Raw genomic sequence first — 4,632 nt, 5'->3', positions numbered from 1 at the left:
GGAAGCTGTCTTACGGGGCTGTTTTTTAAAGAGCCTTTACTGGGGGTACAGAGACAGGCCATCCCAATATGCAGAAAAACTAGCACATATGGCAGGCGACCAGCTTGGCTTAGCAGAGGACTCTTTGGTGAGCTTAAACACAAAAAGGAAGCTTACAAGAAGTGGAAGCTTGGACAGACAACTTGGGAGGAGTATAAGAGCATTGCAGGAAGGCGAAAACGCAACTGGAGTTGCAGCTAGCAAGAGACATGAAGGGTAACAAGAAGGGTTTCTACAAGTATGTTAGCAATAAGAGGAAGGTCATGGAAATGTTGGGTCCCTTACTGAATGGGGGAGGTAATGAGGAGAAGCCTGGACAGGTAATAAGGAGAAGCCTGGAGTACTCAGTGCCTTTTTCGCCTTGGTCTTCACAGGCAAGGAGAGCAGAGTTTGGGGACAAGGCGAGCAGCCCTCAGTGGTGAAAACAGGTTAGGGACCATTTAGAAAAGCTGAACGTGTACAAGTCCACACGGCCAAATGCAATGCATCCGACAATGCTGAGGGTGGCTCATGTGATTGCAGAGCTGCTGCCCATCTTTGAAAACTTGTGGCGAGTGGGGGAGGTCCCAGATGATCGGAAAAGGGCAAATATAGTGCCCTTGATGCTGAATAAGATTGGGAAAAGGGAAGAAAGAGAAGAAGGAGGATCCAGGGGACTACAGACCAGTGAACCTCACCTTAGCAACCAGAAAAATCATGGAGCAGATCCTCAAAGAATCCATTTACAAGCACTTGGAGGAGAAGGGGGTGATTAAGAACAGTCATCATGGATTCATCAAGAGCAAGTCACGCCTGACCAACCCGATTGCCTTTTATGAGGAGACAACCAGCTCTGTGGATGCAGGGAAAGCAGTAGACGTGATACAGCTTGACTTAGCAAGGCTTTTGATACAGTCTCCCACAGCATTCTTGCAAGCAAGCTGAGGAAGTAAGGGCTGGATGAATGGACTGTAAGGTGGATAGAAAACTGGCTGGATCCTTGGGCTCACTGGGTAGCGATCAATGGCTCAAGGTCTAGTTGGCAGGCAGCCTCAGCTGGAGGGCCCCAAGGGTTGGTTCTGGGGCTGGTTTTGTTCAGTATCTTTACTAACTATCTGGAAGATGGGATGGAGTACACCCTCAGCAAGTTTGTGGATGACACCGAGCTGGGGGTGTAGTAGATATGCTGAAAGGTAGGGCTAGGATTCAGAGAGAGACCTAGAAAAATTGGAGGATTGGGCCAAAATAAATCTCATCAGGTTGAACAAGAACAACTGCAAAGTCCTGCATTAGGACAGAACAATCCCACGCACAGCTACAGGCTGGGGGCTGACTGGCTAAGCAGCAGCTCTACAGAAAAGGACCTGGGGTTACAGCAGATAATAAGGTGGGTATGGGTCAGTGTACCCTTGTTGCCAAGAAGGCTAACAGCACAATGGGATACGTTAGTAGGAGCATTGCCAGATCAAGGGAAGTAATTAGTCCTCTCTCTTCTGCCTTGGTGAGGCCACATCTGGAGACCGCATCCAGTTATAGGCCTCCCACTATAGAAAGGATGTGGACAAGTTGAAGAGAGTCCAGTGGAAGGCAATGAAAATCGTTTGGGGCTGGGACACACGACTTGTGAGGAAAGACTGAAAGAACTGGGTCAATTTAGTCTAGAGAAGAGATGATTGAGGAGGGATCTGATAACAGCCTTCAACTACCTGAAGGTTGGTTACAAAGAGGTTGGAGCTGGACTGTTCTCAGTGTTGGCAGATTTCAGAAGAAGGAGCCATGGGCTCAAGTTGCAGCAAGGGAGGTTTAGGTTGGATATTAGGAAAGATTTTGTCACTAGGAGGGTGGTGAAGCACTGGAACAGGTTACTGAGAGAGGTGGTGCAATTTCCATCCTTGGAGGTTTTTAAGACCCGGCTAGACAAAGCCTTGGCTGGGATGATCTAGTTGGGGATGCTCCTGCTTTGAGCAGGGGGTTGGACTAGATGTGACCTCCTGAGGTCCCCTTCATCTCTAATTTTCTATTATTCTATGATTGTATAGGGGGTTGCACTAAAAATGTTCAGTCCAAAACAGGTTTGCTAGTCAAACAAACTATTGGAAAGATAAGACAATAAGGCATTGGATCCACTGAGTGGCCATACAGTAGCTTGCTTGCTTAACGTTAGACATTTGGAAGATGAGGGCACAGTGACTCTCAAGGGAAACCAATCATTTGGGGCTCCTAGCAGCAATAAGACGGTAAATATTGTCTTCAAAAGCAGACTCTTCCAGGAAGATGCAACCCACACGTCCATGAAAAAGGTGACCCCCTTCCTCATAAATAGCACCGAGACACACTTGAACATCACGGCATTGGTTGGTGCAGCCTGTTCCTCGGTTAGAAACATGGAAGCAATTAAGTAAGAGCCAGATGACTGCAGAATAAATAAAATGGGTCAGATAAATCTGGGGCTTGTTTAACCACACTGACAATGACAGGAACGTGTTCCAAATCTTTGCCTTGTTCCTGTGTAACGAGGAGTGTCAGTGCTGAGAGCACAGGCACAGCCCATATGTCACAACAGGAAACCTGAGCAGCAGCCATGGGGCGAAAGAGCAAGGACGGCTTGGGAGCATGGAAGTCGGGCTCAGGAAACGTAGGTTTGCTTTCTGTGTTGCATGGACGTTCCCACGATACTCTCAGCAAGAGGGATGTGCCCAGGCGAGAGAGCAGTCCTGGCATCCAACACGGCCGCCTGGACCAGGACAGCAGCAGGCGTGCACGGTGGAATCCAGCAGCCCCTTGCAGGCTAGATCTCTGCCAGCCTGCAAGGGAAAAGCCACGGTTTCCCCATGTATTTCTCCTTTAAAGGAGAATCCATTTTTAAAGTTTGTTTGTGAGCCTTTCATATATTCTTGCGACCCCGCTGTTGGGTCACGACCCGGGTGTTGAGAAATGCTGAACTAGAGGACTAGACCTGGTGAACTAGCACTGCAATTGTGCCAACCTTCAGGTGGCTGGGAGGCGGGGAGGGGACGTTTATTGTATAGCTGCACTTTTCTGAAGAAATTTTAAATGAACGAACCTTTCTGCACTTCACTAGAGAGCAAAATTTGGCGTGGAGCAGAACCCAGTGTAAATGCTGTCTGAGTGAGCGTGTGGCATGCCTGCATCCTAAGTCAATTCTCATTAACTTATAGACAATTCATTTCACCCTGCCTAAACCTGGCCCAGAAAAATAAATGGAATTAACTCTGAATTTAAACTTGGAAGAGGGTTTGTTGAAGGAAATGGGATGCTCTCTCTTCATCCCCACCTTTCTGGTTTGTAGAACGTATGTGCTGAAGGTCTTAGCAGAGCGGAGAAGGTTTGGACATTACCTTTTCTCCGACTGCCGGAGAAAGGCCTCTCCTCCCACCTCCCCCCCTTGGCAAGCTCACACCAGCACTGAGCCTTTGGCTGCAGGACAGCACTTGTCTGGAGGCTGTGAAGCTGTAACCACATACAGTCCCTGAGGGACGGATGCTATCATGCTAGGCAAACACAGTTTTATTCACATTTATCAGCTGTGGCGAAGGAATAAGGACCTGGCTTATGTGCGGTAGGACTCTGAAACAAATATATACATATACAGTCAAGCTATCTATGAAAACAAACATTGGGCAGCTGGGCCAAAACCAATATGCCTTCCTCTGTATCTGTAATGCAGCGTAACATTTCTCAGGGGCTGTATTACGTTGGCGGCGTTTAACTGCTTTGCTGTGTCGAGTGTATATATACTTTCTTGCTTTTGTTCCATTTCAGAGGAAGGTATCAGCTTTACCATCTACCACAAGTGTGTGGCATATTGGCTTCCCTGCCAAGAACAACTGCAGACTATCCTTGGTTTTTCTCCCCGATTACAGAGGAATCCAAATAGAATGACTTGAGTCGCATTCGTTCTTTACAGCTCTCCTCCTGTTGCTGCTGGCTGTAACCCGATTCCTCTCCGCTCAGAGGGGGAAGGATATTCTGGTGGTAAAAAGGCACTGAACGGAAACTCAGAAGACCTTAGCTCACCTTTTGGCTAGGCCACAGATTTCCCACGTGACATGGAGCAAGTCACTTAGTCTCACTGTCCTCTCCTCTAAAATGGGGATTAGTAGAGATGCACCGATATATCGGTCACATATTGGATCAGCACCGATAAAAGGAAAATTAACATTACCGGCAATTGGTTTTTTGGGGCGGGTGTAGCCGATAATATCACTGAAAATGCCACATGCATGTGTGTAACCGCAGCACGCACGTGACCAGGAATGCAGCCTGGCAGCTTGGAGGGCAGCGTCCGGCCAGGAGGGCTGTGGGGAGCGGGGGTGGGGGAGCAGATCAAGGCCCCCACAGCGAAGGAGGGAGTGGGGCAGTGGCAGGAGTTGCCCAGCCAGGGCAGTGAATGCGACCCTGGGACCAGGACCTGCATGCAGCTCATCCGGGACGGTGTGAGGGGAGGGGGGTGAAGGGGACAGCTCCCATCCTCTGTGCACACCACCTGGGGGAAGGCATGGGGGAGCATGTGCCCCCCGGATTTGTGTGTGGGGTGGAGGCAGGCTGCCCACCGGAGGCTCAGGGCCTCTTCCCAGCATGGGGCTGGGGTTG

The 4,632-nt window shown here is 49.3% G+C and overlaps 1 protein-coding gene across 1 annotated transcript in view; it reads right to left on the bottom strand.

The window, feature by feature from the left end:
- COL23A1 (collagen type XXIII alpha 1 chain) overlaps positions 1-4,632 on the bottom strand; it is a 336,766-nt gene that overhangs the window by 79,958 nt on the left and 252,176 nt on the right. The window lies entirely within an intron of this gene.

This window comes from Gavialis gangeticus, unplaced genomic scaffold, assembly GCF_001723915.1.
Source record: "Gavialis gangeticus isolate Ggan-Ray unplaced genomic scaffold, GavGan_comp1, whole genome shotgun sequence".
In the NCBI taxonomy this organism is placed as follows: Eukaryota; Metazoa; Chordata; order Crocodylia; family Gavialidae; genus Gavialis; species Gavialis gangeticus.
The sequence above is the reverse complement of the archived record's forward strand: the minus strand, read 5'-3'. Positions and strand labels throughout refer to the sequence as shown.